Genomic DNA, 22,886 nt, shown 5'->3' with positions numbered 1-22,886 from the left:
GATTAGCGATTGTTGATAGCGTCCGTTGTCCTGGGAAATCTTTGACGTGGCTCGCCAGGCGGACGACGATCCCGTGTCTCTGGAGGAACGGCTCGTCGAAACATGATTTTTTAATCCGTGCTGGGGTCTTACGGTTTATGAACTTCCGTCAGCGATATCTTATTTTAGGTCACTCGATGGTATTGAAAGGGTTTCGGGTTAGGTGCTAGTGAAATTCTGATGGAAATTAAATTCTTTTGATGCTTTGGTGTTTAGAGGTTAGTAGGGTCATTCACTCTTTCAGCGAGCCGGTTACTGTAAGTTGACCAATCGCTGTGCCTTTGGTTTGTTTCTATAATTAACTGTTACAAATAAATGCCCAGACATAAATAACTGTCGAGTAAGACATGCTAAATTCTTCTTATTCTATTGCTTTGTTTATTTTTTTGTTAAAGAAATTGAATTCGATAATTATAGAGTTGATTGTGTATGTATAGGAGCGAAAGGCACAGTAATCGGTTCCAGGAGATTAGTGTTTTGATGGAACAAAGACTTTTGGTTGCACAAACTTTTGATACATACTTTTAATAACTTTTGAAATCAAATTTTTCATAACATAAAAATTTATTTGGTACGCGCTGTAACAATTTATGCGGTGCCTCACAGTCACCATTCGAGTACAAAGGGTTAAAATGTCAATGTACTCCTATTTCAGCTTATAGAAAAGAAATCTCTATTTGGCTTTTTTATCTTGCAATTGGTGCACGGAATTTTGACTTCACGATTCAGTTATGAAAGATGCATTTTGAATCAGTGCCAGTGGAAAGACAAAGGGTGAAGACCTTGGGAGAGATCAGTGTTAACGGAGTTTCTTAAATACTGGGTAAACATCGGTTAGTTAGTGTGATTTGGAGCGGTAAAACCACTCAACGGAGTGCTGAGACGATTAGTCAGTACGTTCCCTCAGTGGAAAAATGAGAATGAGAAGGAGCGAAAGAGAGAGAGAGAGAGAAAGGGCGAGAGGGAAATCGAGAGAGCGAGAGAGAAAGTGTGAGAGAGAGAGGGAAAGAGAGGGGGTGAAACCATTAGCAGAGGTGGGCGAGTCGGATAAATTACACCATTGCCTCTTAATTAGTTCATTCAGCCGATGTTCTTGAAAACTTACTTGTCTCTTCCGGCAACAAGAAATTCTTCTCTTGGGTATTTCTTAGCTAAATGGATTACGCTGAAACCATCAATAGGATTTGTGCTTTCTCAGTAATCACCTGCTAGCAGTTAAAACTGTAAGAACCGATAGATTAACGACAAAACTTAACTGCGGTTCCATTTCTTTGAACCTTATATAACTTTCACGAAAACAGTGATATTGTTTTTCTGAAAGATCAAACCTGATCTGAGATTAAACGTTTTGCAGCTCTTAATTTCTTCGTATAATAAATTTTAATCGTGCAGGTTAAATTTGTTGATAATAATATTTAATCAATATTGTTAAATACGGAATAGAGAGTGTTGACACAAATCCTTGGTTCGATTATTCAGTTCGTCGACTCCCTTTTTTCACTATACTTGTTTGTGTTAATCGTTATTTATAATAATCGCGTATTGCTTAAACATTTTACTAATGATGATAGTTACACACTCACATAAACATATGTATAGTTTATTTGAGCATCTTTGATATAATTTCGAGAAATATCAATTTGTAATAGTATTGAAGCTTTAATTGTTATTATAAATTATTCTTAAGTAAAAATATTTTATAGAGTTCCATAAATTAGGCGATATAATTTTATAATATTAATAATAGCATATTAGTGTTTTAGTACACGTCAGTAATATATTATAATAATTAATATTGAAATAACATTAAAAGTCATCAAATGGTCCAACATTATTAATGCTATGCAAGGTTCGTTATTTATTTACATACTGTACTACTTATAATATGCATTTTTACAAGAAAAATTAAACCGAACCATAAAGTAATTTTGAGTAAGAATTACATAACAATTACAACGGTTACTTTGATATAGTAAATAGACTACAAACATTTGTATCTTCACATACAGTACAGAATTTAGCAAATAAATTATTTTTTTTTAAATAGTAGTTGTACATGGATATTACGTAATACAGATATACATTTAATATACATTTTATACAGTATACATTTCGATTGATATTTACATGTGTAAATACTACTTTGAAATAGTTTATTTGTTAAATTTTATATTTCATGAGAAAATACATTTATGGTCCATTTACCATTTTAAAAATTCGTTTTCCGTTGCTATTATACCAATTGCATAATATTAGTATACCATCTGCATACTATGAAGATATTTTATTGTATTTCATTAAATCAACATGTATTCGTCTGATAATTATTTGTACTACCATTCACAAAATGCCATTTTTGATATTATCTATAGAATGATATTATGTTACATATAAAAACAACATAACTTAAAAATTATATATGATTTAGTGACTGTAATAACTATACCATCTTTGGTCAACATTATCTCTGTTTGCTAGAAATTCGAATATAATTGATTTAAAATTAAAAGAACAAGACTCAATTATTTTCCATGATAAACAAGTGACAAAAATTCGTCATTTAAAAAAAAAATAAAAAATTGCACGATCAAAATTAAAATTCGGAACACACAATAAACAATCGCGCGATCGAATTTCCAAGCCCGAGCGAATAATTCTGCAGTGCAGGTGGCGCATCCAAAGCGTTCAAAGAAAAAGAAGAAGACTCTCCCTAATCCGGTCTGCTCTATTTCCTGGCGCGGACGGTGTTGCAACGGCAACGTTCGACCAGAGTTCGACCCGGTGAGTAGCCGAGCAGCAGCGGTCGTGGCCCAGACGCCACGAACGGGACAAAGATCGCATTATTTTCTAGGACGCCGCCACGGGCCGGTGACGGCGTCGAAAAGAGCCAAGGCGGTCGCGTGAGAAAGGCAACAATGGCGATACATATCCAATTAGCGGGAACGGTACGCTCGCCGGAATAACGAGCCATTGAAAGAAAATGGACGTCTGGCGGCGGGAAAATGGACAAGGACGGCAGGCAACGGCGGCAACGGTGGCGGCAACGGCGGCCCAACAAAACGGCGGGCCGTGAGGGGGGGTGGTGGAAGAGGGGTTCACGGGACACGTCGCGCCCGTGTCGAAACGTTACTGCCAGGAGTCTCCGGAGAGTCGAAACGATAAGGACACCGTTGCGGACGGTTACGTGACATTTGAGGATTGACATTAAACCGAGCGAGGCCGTTGCGCCGCGCCGCGGATCCCCCCATTCTCGGCGACATTTCGTTAATGCCACGACTACCGGCCCCGCCTTTAAGGGCGCTTTTTACGAGCGAAATCCGCGACAAACCGGCTGCATAAACCTCGCTGTACAAGCCGAAGGATGATCGGGGGACAGGCCACGGACCAGACGCGACGTTTTACTCGGCAAGACACCTATCCCCGTGGGAGAAATTCGGGGATTATCGATCGCGTACCCCTTGCCGATTGACTGCGCTCGCGACGGATCCGGTAATTGATTTTAAGGGCGTCTTCCAGTTTAGAGGACCATCTACAAAGTGGTCTACGGAATCGATGGGGTTAAAGGCTCTCGCATTGTTCGAAGGTATTGTTTGATGAATGGTTCCTGGAATTGCAGTCACCGTCGGTTTTCTGTCCCTCTTGCGGGGCAAATGTGTCAATTACCGCGCGCTCCCCACGGGTTATCGCAGCGCTCGCCATAATTTTATCTGTACTTGAAAATAACGTTGTCGGATTTTTCAAATGAAGTTTCACCTGTAATTCTCGCATTTATTGAATTTCTTACGATTTATAAATTGCCGAAATTAGCTTTCTTAAACTGATTATGGCTCGATGTGTTTTTTGCTTTAATATTGTTAAAAAACATAGAAACATGAAAATATGTGCATCGTGAAAGAAAGCATTATGAAGCTTGATTAAATGACAAAAGAACAATAATGTAATTGACTACTTGAATATATTTTTTTTTTTTTTAAGTATATCAATAATCAAAACAAATTTTATAATATACTGTATATAAAATATTATGAACGTTGCTTTATGTTCTTTTATTAATTCTTTCGAATCATACTTTTAAAGAAAACAAAATCAAATACACGAATACAGAGAAATACTTTATATTATCATACATTGTTGTAATTGAATAACTAGTGATATTTTATATCTTTATAATGCCTTTTTCCATCTAGCTAACTTGTAAAAAAGACGAATTATATTTTTAAAGAAAACAAAATAAAATACAAAAATGCAAGGAAATACTTTTTATTATTATTATACACCGTTTTAATTTAATAATTAACTTTTTAGATGTTACCACTTAGAAAATATCAATTAGAACTAAGATAATTTTTTAAATGTCATAAAATATTTATAGATCCACAGCATGTAAATTTTCTATAAATAAGTACAATGGAGAGTGAATAAATGTTGCACCGTCGTCGAGATAAATGAGTTGAAGATGTATTATTAAATACAGCATTGTTAAATGTTGCATTGTTAAATATCGTATTGTTAAATATTGTAACGTGTAATTTTCCGAACGTTTCTATGCGCAGCGAAGGCATGAAGTTTGTCGGTCTAGCTATCACAGACAGGGAGTATTGTCGAACATTAAATGGTCGAACATTAAATGGTAGAACATGCTGAATGAGTGGATATAGTTACGATGCACCCTTGTCTGTGAAAGTTCGCGGCATTTATAACATCCCTCAACTTCCGCAACTCAATAAAATCAAAATTTCAATAAAGCCTCGTATCATATGTGTGTGTGTGTATATGGTATTACAAACGTAATCAAACTTCTATAACAAAGGATTTATTGCAACGCCATAAAAGTTTGTAACGTATATCGGTAAATTATGATATTATGCAATAGTTTAATTTTTAATTTTTAGTAAAGTCTAATTTTTATTTTGACAAAATTAAAAGGAAATGAAACTGCAAAATATTCTATCTCAAAAAGTAAATGTGAAGAATTGTGAATGTATGTAGTTTAATATAATATTTAATATAATTATAATTGTATAATATAAGTTTAATATAATTTCATACAGTTGTAATTCTATAATATAATTTATTTATTGCGTAATATAGATTTAATATGATTTAATAATTAATCTAGAGGATACTTATTTATGACTATATTTATATAATTTAATACAATTATAATTATGTAATATAATTCGGTTACTGTATAATATAAATTTAATATGATTAAATAATTAATCTAGAGGCTACTTGATTTCTAAAAACAATAGAGACAACTCATTTCAGATTTATATTGGCAGATTGAAAACTATTATCATAAATTGAAAATGGTGTGAGCCTGCAAAATGTCAAGAAGCTAATAATGTTTTCAATTGTTCTATTGAAGTTAATGTAAATTTAATAATACTTGTGCAAATATACGCATATGTTATGAGACAATAAAGTGCGAGAATTATTCGTTAGATTATGAGAAAATGAGACGTTTCCGAAAAGCGTATGTTAATGGGTGTAAAAATTTGTGATTTGCAGCTCAGAATTCGCCAATTAATTGCACTCGCAATTTAAAAGGCGAGCCAATAAATCACTATCAGTAACGTAATGTAATAGGCTTTTTGGGGCGAGTGTGACCTCCTTTCTCGAATGAAGGTTTTGCACATTACAATGCGCCCGCGTCACTGAAATGCAACGTAAAAGCGTTTTCACACAACGAACGCTTGCGAACTCTAATTAAATGACAATCATTATTATTAATGATTATCATAATAATTATTTAGATATTCACGAATGCGAAGATCACGAGAATATACAACACATCGACGTGATATATAAAATAACAAATGTGCCAAGATTACGGAAATATGACTCCATTATTTCTGAATTTATTTATATACATATATGAATAGCAAGAATAAAAGTATTTCTATTATAATAATTATTTCGCATGCCTACAGAATTATTTTCTAACTGCGTGATAAACAAAGTTAAATACCATTACCAAATACTAGATTCTTATATATCATTTTCAAGTTACAATGAAATTGAAAGAAAACTTATTAACACAATTGAGATTATAAATTAATTAGAACTAAATTATTATGAACAACAAACTATTTAATTTTCTATTTAATATAATACAATCTAGACATAACCTTAACCCAATTAAAATTACAAATTAGTTATAATTAAATTATGGTAAACAGCAAATTATTTAATTTTTTATTAAATAACTTATAAGCAAAACAGCGAACTGCAATTTCGTCAAAGAGAAAATTACATCAAATAACCTCGGCAACCCTTTAATCCCCGAACACGAGTAACTTTTGGGACACACTGTACACTGTACGGTGCCCATCAGTGGCAGTTCTTGACGTCTCCAAGACGTCAAAGTCTACAATAGCACACGCAGAAAGAATGACTTCTCCCGGACGTAATTCTATGTCAAGAGGTTAATAATCGTTTTCCCGAGCAAACCTGCTGCGACTGTGCGCGGAGAACCCCATTTCCATGAAACCAACGAATCCGCATAACAAAGTCGCGCAGCAATTCGTGCATTCCGATTCACTGTTGCCGAATGACCCCATAAGTCCACCCAGCTGGTATATACCCGGTGCTTGCCGTGCTCGGCAAAGGCTTCAAAGTATACTTTCAACCCTTTCTTAGAGAGACCACTCCAGGGTTGCAGCGTGTAAAAGGGGTGCGGAACGACTGTGTATTTCGATAGGTGGCCCACTCGAGAAATCGTGCAGGCTTGTCTATACATTCGCGACGAGAGAGCCCCTGGGCGAATAGGAGGAGGATGCGCATGCAGGAAGCATACTTCCCTTCCTCTTCTTTTTTCCTTTCTCCCTTTATCCATTGATCTCTCTTCCTCTCTTCCTCTCTCTCTCTCTCTTCCTTTCTCTTTTTTTCGCATTCGCTCTCTCTCTTTTTCTTTTTCATTCGTGCTCTCTCGTTTTCATTCGCTCTCTCTCTCTCTCTCTTTTTCTTTTTCATTCGTGCTTTCTCATTTTCATTCGCTCTCTCTCTCTCTTATTCTCTCTTTCTCCCCCTCTCTTAATCTCTCTCTCTCTCTTATTCTCTCTTTCTCTCCCTCTCTTACTCTCTCTCTCTTATTCTCTCTTTCTCCCCCTCCCTTACTCTCTCTCTCTCTCTCCCTCTCTTACTCTCTCTCTCAATTTCTCTCTAATTTCTCTATTTCTCAGTCGCTCTCTCTCTCTCGTCCTTTAATAATACTTCTATTCTCACACGCCATTCTCACTGAACGAAACCCCCTGACCCCCTCGCGGCGTCAGGGCCAACTGGTTTTTCGAGGATACTCGTGCACAGGGTCAACAGTTCCGGAGAAAATGATTACCAATCGGAGCGAGTGTCACACACCGCGTGAAATTTTCTCGACGACATATTAGTTCCGGTGACAGAGGCTCGAATCGGTGGCGGCAGTGAGAACGTTGTTCCGTGTGCGAACGAGACGTTTGAACGGAGCAGGCCCGTGTCATGGCCTGTGCAGGCCCTTGGCGCTTCTCTGTTCCATGGAATATACTCCAATCATCCCTGTCGCTCCGATAAGACATTCACCGTTTCGCGGGCAACTAAACTACCCCATAGAAAATAGTCGAACTGACGTGTGACTTGTTTGACACGTGAATTAACACACGGGATGGTTCATGAATTTTGGTTTTGTAATTGATGAATTTGTAAAAATGTGATGTAATGGAATAATTTGATATTGTAGAACTGTGATATAATTATGTAGAAAAGTATATGTTATTGTAGGTGAATATAATAGCACGAAGCATAAATAAATTCAATCTTGTTATTGTTATAGAATAATGTGGATTAGTCGCGTTCAATTGTTGGTAATTATAGTGTTATTGGTATATAGATTATACTGTTGTTAAATACGGTATTATTAATATATAAATTATTGTGTTGTTAATAATGGTATTGTTAGTATATAAATTATAGTGTTGTTAATCATGGTGTTGTTAATATATAATATGTAGTGTTATTAATATATGAATTATAGTGTTGTTAATATATATGTTAATCATGATTGCGATCGTTTAAAATTAGGTTTACAGAATCTGTCAAAGTGTTGGATCACTCATTTTTTAATTTATGATTATTCCGATTATAAAAATACGTTTCCGAGTTATTATTATGCTTGAGATACAGTATTATAATAAAGCAAGTTAAAAATCAGAATAAATGGATTATTGTTACCTTTGTGAACTAATATAAAACAGCTGTTTTTAATGCTTCATAAATCTATTATGTTTAGATAAGAACAAATTCTTTAAATATAATATAATAACGAGGAACAAATTTTCTACTATTTTGAAAATACCATAAAAAGTATAAGTCCGTAAATGTCCATAAATGGTCCAGCTATGAAACACTAAAAACATTTTATCGAGATTGCATTAAAAACCCATAAAGGAAGTCCGGCAAAGTGAACGACAAATTGAAAGATAACAATGGAAATGAAATTTCACAATAACAAACTGATGAATAACCATTGAGAACCTCGCTTTCGAAATTGGACAGTGTTGGTTCATTGTTGTTAACTTAATAATTAAATTATCAATTGATGTGGTGTAAGCGAAGTAGCAATTGATTCGTTCAATGATCGAGTGACGCTTGAAAAATGAGAGCAAATTCGAAGTTTATACAATGGGCATCGAATTATTATATACAAAAACTTGTGTTCTCTTTGAATAGTGTAATAAATCAGTATATAGTGAACCGTAGTATAATGATAAATTAAATAAATATTATTATCAAGGATCAAAACTTTCATGCTGACTTATCGTTAGTATTATAAAATGTTAGTGTTGTAAATGGTGAATTGTATAACATAGTTAGTATTATAAATAGTATTATAAATAGTAATATAAATAGTAAGTAGTATTATATAGTTAGTATTATAAAAAGTAAGTAGTATTATAAAGTTAATATTATAAATAGTGAGTAGTACTATAAAGTTAATGTTATAAATATTATTATATATACATATAGTGAGTGGTATTATAAAATTAGTATTATAAATAGTATTGTAATTAGTGAGTAGTATTATAAAGTTACGATTATAAATAGTATTATAAGTAGTGAGTAGTATTAAAAAGTTAGTATTATAAATATTGAGTAGTATTATAAATTTAGTATTACAAATATTATTATAAATAGTGAGTAGTATTACGAAATTACTATAATAAATACCATTAATAATAGTTAATACAATTATTATTATTATAAAAAAGAATCCATTATAAAATGGACGAGGTACCGACGCCACGCAATTATTGCCGGGCGTGAAGGAGTTTTATAAAGACACCGGGCAAGCGATCTCAACAATGTGCTCCTTTATCGCGCAATATCGGATTTCGTAATAGTGAAGGGGGTTATCTTAGCTCTTGCAGAAAATTCAATGTGTCACGGTATCGTGAACACCGTGGCACTCGAAGTGTTAAAAACTGCATTTAAAAACGCGGACAGCTGCTAATTGGTCTTGACGTGTGCGTATTAAGTAGTTGAACAATTAGGACATGTATCTGTCGTCGTGGTCGGAACGAATGCGCCTCGTTAACATTGTACCGTCGCCCGGACCCCGCTCCGCATTAAAACAAAAAGAATAATCAACAGGTGAAGTCGACATCCTACGGAACTATCGCGTAATAATATCGTGGAACTAATTTATTCGGCGATTCGTACGAGAACAGCTTTATCATGGCGGGGAAACGTTTAACATTACTTTCATGCGACGTCAAAAGACACTTTTCAAATTTTAACTTTAACTTTAAATTATTTTCCGAGTTTAATTACTTCTTTACAACTGATTTGTTGACTTTTTATGGAGTAGTTGTTATATTAATTTAGTGATCTCATTTTATGCCGGCTTATCCTGTATTTATAAATATAAATACAGTAAAAAACAACAAACTATGCTAACTTGTTTTAGACACTGTGTTATATGTAATATAAATTTTACTATATTATATGTCGATCATTTCGATAATGCGTGTAATCATATCGCAGTTGGACGAAAAAATCAGCGATTATAATTCTTATGGTAATAATTATCAACAAGTTTGAATAAATTTCACCTAGATGTATTATTATATTTCTAATAATATTAATTAATAGATTTGATATGCGTCATTTTGACGAATTCCTTGGAATTTAATATCAAACAGCGATTATAATTCTTATGACATTAATTATCTCAAGCAACAAAATTGAATAAATTTCACTTAGAAGTATTCTTATATTTCTAATGAAATATTAATTAACAGATTTGAAAGGCGTCGTTGTGACATATCTCTTAGAATTTAACGTCGAACAGCATAAACCGAGCGTAGCAGGTCTCGATCGTCGAGAATGTTTAATAAATAAAAAGCGCCGGAGGTCGCTACAAATTCCCGACGAATTTATTAAAAAAAAAAATAATGCCGCCGCGGCGATAACTGGCACGTCCGTGCAAAGCGCGTAATAAATTCCACGACATTTACGGCGAGTGATTTAGTAGAAGTGGGGAATAAGAGAGGCGAGTAGCAGCTTTTGCAGCCTCCTGTAAATTCCCCTAATGAAAGTCTCTCGGGGACTTTCCTGTAGGATCGTATTAAACCTGGAACACAGCTACCGCCGCCTTCGAGTCAGTCTTCGCGAGCAAGAGAGAGGCATCGAGCTTACTACCCCGGGAAGCATCGCGGCCCCGGCTTTTCTATTAAATATTCTATCCGCAATATTTTCCGTCGGTCTGTTTATCTATTTCCGGCAAACAACGTTTTGTTAAACGAACGTTTCTGCGGTACACTCGCGTCGGAAAGTACGTCGCGACGCTTACTCGGACGCAACCACTATCTTTAAAGTCGGCCGAATGAACTGATTTTTCTTTTTTTTAGACGTTGGATTGATTAATTTTCTAGAAGATGTGTATACGAAAATTGTTTGAAGTCAGAAAGTTATGAAACCAAATTTCCTGCAATTTTTGTATTTGAGGTTATAGCGAAAAATAAATTAATATTAAAATGTGATTTAAATGTTTGCAGTTTTGGTATCGGATAAGATTTTATGAGCAATCGTGCAAGATTTAATGTGGATGCCTGTAGGAAGGGTTATAATTCAGGTAAAATGTCGAAGGTAAATATGATACTGATAAAATGTCGAAGACAGTAAGAAAGACACGTTACGACTAATTGTTTTTTAAAATTTTCTTATTCAACGATTCTATTGATTTTTCTACGTTCGTAGACTGCTTATCATATATATAAAATGAGAACAGTAATAAAATATGAAAAACAATAAGAAAATATTATTAAAAATTAAGGGATATTAAAATGCGACTCTTCGATATTGTTATTGACTTCTGCAAGTTTGCAGTTCATATATTAAATATAATTGAAAACAATCGCACAAGATATCTAATATAAATCTTGATATCTCTAGAAAAGAATACAAGGTTTAAATAAGATATAAGAAACATTAAGAAAACATCATTAAAAATAACTTTATGATTGCTGTTGTTACAAATGTTCGTTGACATTGCTAAAAAATTTCTAGAAACCTAGACTATTTATCAGATATAATTGAAAATAACCATACAGAAGATTTATAAATGTACATAACCTGTAAATAGAAGCAGAAAATTTAGGTTAATTTTAAAATCTGTTAAGATCCTTTAAGATATATGAAAGACAGTAAGAAAATATTATTTAATAACAGATATGTCTTTGAATTTGCTTCCTCGATGTTACTAGTGACTTTCTAGGATCCCAGTTCATTTATTAGATAGGATTTTAAACAATTACACAGCGTAGCCATATATATGAGTACATACAGATAGCAATTAGATTTAAGTAAAATGCGAAAAAATTAAACAAAATACATTAAATCTAAATATTTATCATGAATTGCTTCCTCAACGTTGCTAGGAACTTACTACAATCCTAGTTCATTTATCACATTTGATTGTAAAAAATTACAAAATAAACAAAAACAGTAAACAAAGTACATATTTTAATAATAAGTATAAGTGTATAATAATATATATATGTTAATAGTGTGTATATTTATAATATTTTGTATATTGTAAACAATTACACAGAGTATCCATAAATTTGAATACTCATAGAGTAAAATTCCAAGCCAGAAACAAAATACAGTAAATCCTAAATATCTATTACAAATTGCTTCCTCAACATTGCTAGTGACTTTTTCCATACCGAACGTAATTGGGAACAATCGGTTCCACGAATAAACGTGGGCCACCCCGTCGAAAAGGATAAAATCCACGTAACCTGTTCGCGACAGACGACAAAGCCCCGGTAAAAATAAATGCGCGTTCGAATTTGCTTGTCCGGCGTTGCCGTTGACTTCCGTAGAGAGGTGTACCTCGGCAAACTCTCCGGGCAACATAATGGACCACAGATTGACAGAGTAACGGAGAACCGGAGGGCTCCCGTTTGGCTCGCGTATTAATCTACACGCGCGCGTGTATCTGCGTGTCCCCTTATCTATTCATCTATCCATTTCTCCGGCTACCCTCCTCCGCCTCTGTCCGCCTGTCGATGACGGCTTATGCAATGTCGGAAACTGATCGGATTCATTGGGGCGGGTAATAATATTTTGCAGGGTCGAGCAGGTTCGTTCACTCTGACCCGTTCTCCGTCCGTGAACAGGTCGTATCGATTAGCTCCCTATTTCCCTTCCCTCCTTCACCGCCACCTCCTTCTTCACCGCCGCCACCTTCTCCGCGCTTTCTTCTTACCTTCCACGTGTTTTCTCGCCTAATAGTCTATCACTTTTCAACTGCACCCCGCTACTCCTTATCTTCCCTCACTTGCATTTGCTCTTGACACCTTCTCCTCTCTGCCGTCGCGGTTCCCCCGTCTCTAACTCCCTCTCTCCCTCTCTCTCCTTCTCTCTCTCTCTCTCTCTCTCTCTCTCTCTCTTTCCTTTCCTCGACGCCGTTCCATTCCGCTCCTTTTTCACCGCCGGACGGTAGGAGCAGTAAAACAGAAAATTTCCCGCTTCTCCTCCATTAATTCTAGACTGCATATATCACGGTCTCATATTGCGCGCATGGAGGTGAAAATTAATAGACAACTTTTACCAAGATTGCGCCGAACGGCCCGAATTGTTTCGAGATAACCGAAGACTAGACCGCGCGCGCGCGCGCGCGCGCGTGGAGAATTTCCGGGCAAGATTGCTGTTCGGTGGAATGATGGAATATAGTTGAGAGTTTACTATAATTTCTTTTTTTATATTTTATTGCAATTTATTGGGAATTTAGTGTTCACTGTTTTATTAAGAGGAACGTGTGTTTTTTATAAAGTTTGATACAATTCGGCAGGATTGTTATTAATAATGTTATTAATAATGTTATTAATAATGTTGTAGCATAATTGTGAATTGTCTTTGGATGAAGTATGTGATTGTGGAAGTCACATGTACATTTAGAAGCAAGAGTTAAGATATGCTAGACAAAGGCATATTATTAGCCATATATGTTTGTAGCAGTTTGCGACGAGAAATACGTGAGTATAATCGTAAGGCTGTTGATCTACATTTACTAAAATATTGCACGAATACTTTACAAATATCATTGTTGCTTCATTTTTATGAAAATTACGAATGTTATATTTTATTTCATTTTTTAATGTGAAAACCTATTTGCTTGAACAAGTTTCATAAAGTTTTCAAGAATTCACTTTGAGCAGATACTATTGTATTTTAATGAGTAATAGCTTCATAATTTTTATCCAGTTATTATTGTAATTATGTCGTTGTAATAATGTCCCATGTGTGCTATATGATCCTGTAATTTTATCATGTTGCTATATATTCACCTAAAATGTGCATTAATAAATTCTATTAAAGCATCGACAGTGTTCAACGTGTCATAGACTGACAAAGTTCGTAAAAAGTTAATGAAAATGATTAAATATTGCTTCTAACTCTTTGAATTTTATCTTTGGACAATAACTGTATTTTTAACGTGTCTTGTTCAAGTATAATATATTATACACAGAGGTGCAAATATTAATAAAAAGAAGTTATAAAGCGTCACTTAAAATCAATTAAATATTTCTTAAATATTAAATAATTTTTAATATTAACAGTCATTATGTGATCGCGAAATCAAATTCGTGCTAATAATATACTTTATTCACATCTTTTTAATAGTCCGCAAGTGTCGAAATACTTTTGCACGGCAGTGTACGGGCCGATGAATTGAATATCAATTGAATTTCTCGGAGCGCTTCGCCGAAGACAATTCTATTTCGCGCAAACGGAAGCGGCCAGATTGGAATTTCCAAATTGGCGAGTCGACGCGGCCATTTTCAAATTTATATTCATAAATCGTATTTATTTTCGCGGGAAGCGGCCGGCTGACGCGGTCGCGGCCTCCGCCGTCGCCGCTTCTTCGGCAAACTTTACAAGAAACCCGGGCGGGGCCCCCCTTTTTTCCATTTTCTCGATTAATTTAAATTGGCGATGCGCATCGCGCCCCCCCCCCCCCCCCCCTCCTCCCCTCCTTCGTACTCCATACAAAGTGTCAAAAGTTTTTATGCGTCACGCATCTATTTTAAACATACTAGGTGGCGCGGTGAAGTCGCGCGTTATAAATTTTAATGAAAATATTAAGCATAAACAAGACCCCCGGTCGGCCACGGAATATTCTGCGGCGAGGTCGACCCACCCGTGACTGAACTGTGCAAATGAGTGGGAATTTCACGTGGCCGCGCAATTTACAACGAAAGTGTGCCTCAAATATTCAAATTATTCGGAGAAAATACATATTCGAATGATAAAAATATCCTTCTAATTTCTACGTCAGAGTAATTCCATCCGATGGGAATATTTTCTTACGCGAATATTATTTTTTAAAAGTAGTTACAATTTGGATCTTTTCAAAATAGGATAACATATTTTCTATTGATTTTTAATTGGGATATTATTTTTCATATGGAAAGTTAACCCAGTGACAGTTTATAATTTAGGTATATCATAACTTATGTTTTGCATTTGAATAGCTCAACATGTTTAGTATATTTTCTAAATTAGTTAGACTATTTTTAAAATATGTAAATATAATTGTTTAACTTTTAGAATATTTGTAATATGTAAAGATAGTTTGTTGCTTCTATGCTTTGTAAGACCGATTTGTTAATATTTATATTATTCGTGGTATATAAAAATAATTTAAACTTATTTATGCTATGTAGAACTGACTTGTTAACGTCTATATTATTTATTATATGTAAAAATTAATTAAGACTTCTTCTATGCTGTAAAAAACTGATTTGTCAGCTTCTATATTATTTATTACATATGACAATAATTTAGACTGCCTCTATACTGTATAAAACTAATTTCTTAACTTCTACAGTATTTATTACATATGAAAATGATTTAGTATGCTTCATACTATTTACACTATTCATGATATCTAAGAATACTTTAGTCTACTTTTATAGTATGCAAAATTAATTTGTTATCGTCTATATTATACATTACATGTATAAAAATAAGTGGAACGTCATCAATTTTCATATTTTCATACGTCATAGTAACCTCCTTTTATTAATGCTCTCGTTACGGAAATCGACAAGGCCATGGATTCCTGTTCAATTGACGAAACGTCGTCGTTAATTCCGCAGAAAAAAGGTGGCAGTGACATTATCGAGTGAATCCGAAGAAAGAGAACCGGATGACGTGACATCGCCGATGCATTTTATACAAACTTTTTGCCAGCTCTTTTTCTAGATTTACAGTCAGTCCCATAAGTATTCGTACCCTCATTATTGCTCATAAGTGAAATCTGTTGAAATCAAGGGACGCATGTAAAATTTTGCAATAAACTTTTTATTATCTTATTTAATATTTTTGGATGTGACGAAAGAGGAAATGTTTGGAGAATGTCTAATACAGAACTAGAATTCAAAAATGTACAATCAACTGTAAAGCACGGCGTAGGCTCAGTGATGGTGTGGGGCTGTATGGCGGCATCCGGAGTGGGCAAACTTGTCTTTATCGATGAAATTTTGGATAAGATAAAGTATGAAAATATACTCGAAGAAAATTTGCACCCGAGTGCGATTAAGCTTGGTCTGGAAAACGACTACTATTTTCAACGCGACAACGACCCGAAGCAGACTGCTCAGATTGTTCGTGAGTGGATACTTTACCACGTTCCCCATTTTTTACACACACCTCCTCAGAGTCCAGATACAAATCCTATAGAAAATTTATGGGCGGAAATAGACAAAAGACTACACGAGCATGAAATTTTCAATAAACAAATGCTAAAAAACAAAATTTTGGAAGTTTGGAATAGTATTGAAGCAAATATCGCATTAAAACTGGTAGAAAGTATGCCAAATCGATTGAACGATATAATAAGGCGTAAAGGTGGACCCACTAATTACTAGAAAATTAATACGAAGTAAAAAAGCCGCTCTAATATTCGATTTTTTGACAAAATCTACACTGGTACGAATACTTTTGTGGACTGTTATTACGTACTACGAGGAGTAAAATCAATATATTTTTGTTATTAGTTAATCAATTTTGTTATAATGTGGTATAAATAAACTTTATACATGTGTTCATTCATAATAAAAAGTTTATTGCAAAATCTTACATGCGTCCCTCGATTTCAACAAATTTCTCTTACAAGCAATGAGGGTACGAACACTTATGGGACTGACTGTAATTCTGTCTCCGATGACCGTGTAAAATATATATATATTTCCTTATTTTTCCCGAAACGTCAAAGCGCCGTATTTAACCGAACCGATGCAGCCTGTTCATTTATGAAAAAGCTTGGCCTCAGCTCGTCGCGTTTCCAGAGCGACGCGACGCAATTTCTTTCGGCCGCGTCGCTCTGTAATTTTCATCAGACAAACGATGCGCTATTGTTACCAGTGTTCCGGGGGAACGTTTTCCAGTGTCTTATCCTCTTAGGCGCATCAAAGTGCGCGCAATGAATGGCGGAAAAATTACGCGGCGCATCGCGAATTTCATTAAGAGTCGGTGTAACGCGTCTCCGCGATCCAACGACACGGCGACGGAAACGGGGTGCATTTTATTTCGTCGCCGCGGACGGAAATGTTTAACATTCCGACGTCCCCCGTGTCTCGTTCCTCTTTATCTAGTCTTGCCGGATCGAAACCGTGACGAGATAGCGCGGGATTCGATAATGCGTGATTTACGAATGCAATTTTCTGGATAATGGTGGATTTTTCTGTGACGAGCCATTAAATCCGTTGTTGATATCGTTTTCGTGATAAATAAAATGCGAACTTCTTTGTGTTCGTGTTGAATATTAATGTGAGGAATACGGTAAAATAGTTAGTGGAATTTAATGTTGCTTAAAGTACAGAGTTTAGGTATTAAAGTTGGCATAAGGCAAAAATACTAATGCATTAAATTGAATATAAACATTATATGTATATAACAATATTATGATTATGAAGGAAATAATTTGCTAATCAATTTTAATGTATAGATTATATAGATTTACATTGTATAAGTGTATATAATGTAAAATATAATGTATATAAGTAATATGTTATACAGATAACTGTATGGTAATGTGTTTAATTACAATTGTAAGTAAAATTAATAATTACGACATATGTGAATATTTATTATTTATATTTAATAAATAGTATCGTAGTATAGTGTATAGTAATAGGGTATAGCAATATTATTCAGCAAAATATGATAATATAATAAAAATTGTTTGCCATTTCTATCGATGTCATTAAACGTCATTGAAATGAAATGCATTGATTGTTTTAAGTAAATAACTACCATTTAGACAATATTATTTACTAAAACAAGTAGTACCAATATTTTATAAAAATTTTAGTAAAATGTGATTCACTTCTAAACGCTAAAATAGGCAGGAACATTTTTTTAACTAAACCAATGCTTTGATTCAATGACAAATCAACAATCTCTCAAAAAACAGTAATAATATTAAATACGTAATAAAACTTTGTATACTAATTATAAATGAAATATATCTCATTGCTATCTTCATATTTTACATTTTATATTTTAATAATTTTCGAAGCAGATTTGCGTCGAATATATCATCGCAAAAGTGTAAGTGAATAAATCATAAATCAATACGTCTACCGGTAGTAATATACCGTGTAGCAGCCTGCTATATTTTGTATATCACTATCTTCTGAAAATGTCTATAATAGAATACGTAGGGATAGCTCGTGTAACATCTTGAGATATTGGGTTGGTTGGAAGCAAATGGCCGCTTACATCATCAGAGAATGTTCCGTGTAACACAGAGGAGCCACATATTTTCTGAGCCAGACTCAAAACGCTGCATTATAGAATTGATATTCTGCCGGAGCACATTTTTATGAGGATAACGCGAAATTGTTGGAATTCGACGTTATTACCATAACGATATCAACAATGTCAATTTCTGCTCGTTTGTCGTTATATTCGCATCGAGTTAGTTTTAGGTAATATCATAATCATCGGTAAATTGCAGATATTTATTAAAAATAGTTTACGTCAATTGCAGCAAAGAGAATTTAAATAAATATTCAGAAATAGTGCAACAATACTTTGAAATTTGCGTAATAATTTATTTTTACTTTTGCAGACACTTTATTTTGAACTTAGTAATTTCACAAAGTTGACAAATCTTGCGCATTATTATCCAATACGTTGTTTTAAAACCTTTTACTTTGTTAACCCTTTTGCCATATCAGTTTCTCTACAGTTACAATGATTAGAAGTTTTTCGTTTGTAATAATTTTACAGGAGAAAAAAGACAATTTATATTTATCGTGTGTCTGTATTCAATTGAATGTTTAAATATTGACAACAAGAGAACAGGATTTTATTTTGTTACTTAAAAGACGGAAAGTTTTTCACGTGTTAAACTAGTTAAAGTATGGCAAGAGGTTAAAATATTGCATAAACAATAAAATATAAAATCGAGAGCATTTATCCGTGCTACATTTCCCTTTGTGCTATAATTTATTAAATAAGTATAAAAGCACTGTGCAATCGTCGAAGTTACAGAAATTGTTTCGCAGTGGATTTCTAAAATTGTTTGTCCAATTCGTGTGCGCACACTATATCATTACATGCTACGATTTCTATGAGATAACACAAACTAGTCACTCGCTAATGCCCGATAGTTCTAGTATTAATTTCAGGCCATTGTTATAATAGAGTCGCTATGAAAGCCCTGTCGAGAGAGTGCGCTATCGCGTGATACGAATCAATAACTGAACATAATACTGATGCAACAATGGGGATATCAACCGACGCTAATAATTATCGCGGCGGGGTATGCCGGGGATCAGAAATTTTGCGAACTAGCAATCGGATAATTCGGTGGCATAAAAAACTCGGTGGAGCAAAAAAGGTAGCTTCGATCAGATTAACAAAGTTTTCATCCAATTCCCGCTTTTACGAATCCCTCGATAAATGAACTTCTCTTCGATTGAAGAAGCTGTTGCAGTTAGAAGGCTCGAGATTCATCCTCGAGAAAAAAGATTATTCAAAATTAAATATTGTTTCAAACAAGATAGAAATTTATGGTGAACAAACAATCGGATTAGTGAATTTATAAATATATCTGGTTCTCGTCACTGTTTTAATAGTGCATAATTTTATTTTATTTTGTGGATAGAGGAAGGAATTAGTATATGTATTTATTTATTTAAAATAGTGTATGTTTGTATTTAAATTAGTGTAAGTTTGTCTCCTTTCCTTTTTTTAATTTTCACTTATTACATAATATTTTGAAATGATTGTTGTGTGTTCTTTTTCTTTTATATTTTATTCTTACCATTTTCCTGTTATTATGTCCTTGATCTAGTCGGATTTTTTATTTCGATTTTATTAATTATAAGCCATGATGCGATTAATTTCTGCTTTTATTCTTCTTTCATTTTTACTACTTTATTATTTGTCAATCTAGATGATTTGAAAATAAACGAATATCCATTAAAGAGATTTAAAAAGAAATATCAATTTATTGTTTAACCTTTGTTAGTACCAGACCGCGAATTTTTATGCAAAAAGAAAATTGTCCTTACGGATCGCAATAAATAGATACTAAATAGCATGTAGTTTCATGTACAATAACTTCAATGGATTGAAAATTATATATTAATATTTTTTAACCCTTTTAATTTTATTAGTATTTTAAATTGTAATTACTGAGTTTTGTAATATATGCATAAAATATGCAGTTCAATTTTATTGTATAATGATTTCGAAAATAGTAATATGTTTCATGGTGGTTGTTTAAATATTAGTAGCAATGAATGTCTCATTTAATATACTTCTGTTTTTGCGAAAGCATTATAGGTAAAACTAGGATACTAGTTATAAACTAGGATAGGTAGTGTATACAACTACAAATGTGTATAAAATTGAATTGCATTATTTTGTGCCCAGAACATGTTAATCTCATATATGTTCTATTAAAAAATAAGCAAACTAACCTTATTTCTGATATTTCAAATTCATAAACAAATATATAAATCTTTTCGATGTTTAATCAATGTTTTAGTGTAGAATTTTTTAAATCTGTTTTAAATCTGTTTCAGAAAATTTGTTAAATCTGTTTTTGAAAAATGCAAAAAGAATGACAAAACGTACAGTTTTTACTTACTTAAAAATCACTCCTTTGGTTCACGTATTAACAACTGGTTCAACAAGAGTAAAATTTATCATTTCACTAAAAATCGCTAAAATGTAACGAAAACAATCTATATCTTTTAAAATTTAATCGATATTTTACATTATCAAAAAATATCTATAGTAATTCTTATTATTCGCTTTAGGCATCCCTCTTGACTTACGCGAAGCCTCATTTTTCTCCTCGCAGAACATAACCTCGAAGCATACCCTAAAAAACGCAGGACACCCTGCACCAAAAACACGGTCCTCGAATTTTCCGAGAAAAAGAAAATCGGCAGCGCAGCAAGTCAAATGAAATAACACCGAGTGTGTAGAAAATGCCTCATTATCGCGGCAAACTCCTCCGACTCCAATTTCCGCGCGGCGTCGTCGCGAGCCCTCCGCGTAAAAATCCGCGGGGATAATTCCCGGCATATAATCTCGGTAAGAACGTAGCCTCCCGCGTAGTCCAGTCAGCGGAAAGGAAAAAAATACAGACAGAGAGAGAGAGAGAGAGAGAGAGAGGTTACTGCGAAGTTTCGCCGGCGAATCGGTTGTCGCCTGCTTTGCATAAGGAAATTGAAAAGGCGAGCCATGAAACGCGTTACACGATGCTAAATAACGACGGGAATCGCCGGCAAACAGGAAACAATGCCGTGGGCATTACGTGAACCGGTGGCGAAGAAATCCGGCTGGAATTCAACTCCGGAAAAGGGGTTACCAATTTTCCATGGGAATTGTTGTCGGCCGGTATCCTCTTTGTATCCGGTTCGAGCCTCGTCCTTTACGCCCTCGTAGGCAGCTTACGGCTCCCCGCCCCACCCCCCTTTCGAGAGGAGCGGCCTCTTCCACCTTGCAACTTCGCGGACGTAATACAGCCAAAATTGAGGCTGACTGCTGACAGGACAGTCTTTGTTCGGGGAACGCCCGGTATACAGGGCGCATCAGCCCAGCTGCGAGGCTCATTGTTTTCGGAAACGCGCCCAGAAATACGAACGGGAGAGGGGGGGGGGGGAGAAGGGGGGGGGGGGGGGGGGATGCACCGCATTTATTTGAAATTTATGTCTATATAGATTCATGGCTACGGCCGGTTTACACGGAAATCCAATATTTGTTTAATTATCATCGCGCGCGCGCGCGCGCGCGAGTGTTTTCCCTTTCGCCTTTCTTTTTTCTCTTCTACGCCCTCGACTCGGGGCACAATCCTCTCTGTTTGCTATCGCGCGCCGCGAGAGAGAAAGAGAGAGAGAGAGAGAGAGTTTCCTTCTTTCCCAGAGGGGCTCTCGAGTGCCATTCCGTGAATCGGTTGATTTCGTCTACCCATGTGCCCCTTGTGCGCCGTTCTGCGCGCGGCGGCGGCTTAACAGATGGCCTGATTAAATTTAAGAATGCAATATTGTAGCCGTGTAATCGCGTTACCGGGGAACACGGCGAACCGAACGCGGCTGAAAACACGAACGACCTCGGACTGTCCTTTCGGTACCGGGGCAGATCTTGTTAACGAAGAGAGACTTTTCCTGCTTGCTTTTCGGTGGCCGTTTCCGAATCAAACGAGAGATTATTGTGCCAGTTTGCGGGGGAGCAATGTTGCTTCTTTTGTTTTCGAATCGTCGGAGAATGGTGGAGGACATTTGGCTTTCGTTAATCAAAGGAACGAGATAATTTGATTGGAAATTTGTAGATTTAATTTAGATAAATAATTAAGATAAATGTGTATGGTAGTTATAATTATAAAAGATGTAAATATCGATTATATTAATAATATTATTTCTCGTAGGATTACTGTAAGATATTAAGTTTGGTAATGCAAATACGTATAGGAAATTAAAAATCCACTAGCTAAATAAAAGAAATTAAATGCATTAGTTAATCTTATAACTAATATATTATAAAGGTAGTTTTTCAAATAAGTTAAGTATTAAGTTAACGTTTTAACCGTTGCACAAGGACTGTAACTGTTCTAATCAAAATAAGAGAATTAAAGTACGTAATAATTATGTATCTGTTTGAAATGATTTTACTTACTAATTAATGACTATAAATGACTAGAATCTATTTGGTTACATTATATTAATTAAATTAATTAATTACATTACATTAAGGTAATTACAATAGGTAATTACATTATGTTATTATCGAGAAATTATGAAAAGCAAAAAGCTGCAACAATAATTGTGTGAAGT

Source organism: Augochlora pura, chromosome 3, assembly GCF_028453695.1.
Source record: "Augochlora pura isolate Apur16 chromosome 3, APUR_v2.2.1, whole genome shotgun sequence".
Lineage (NCBI taxonomy): Eukaryota > Metazoa > Arthropoda > Insecta > Hymenoptera > Halictidae > Augochlora > Augochlora pura.
This window is presented reverse-complemented; position numbering follows the sequence as displayed.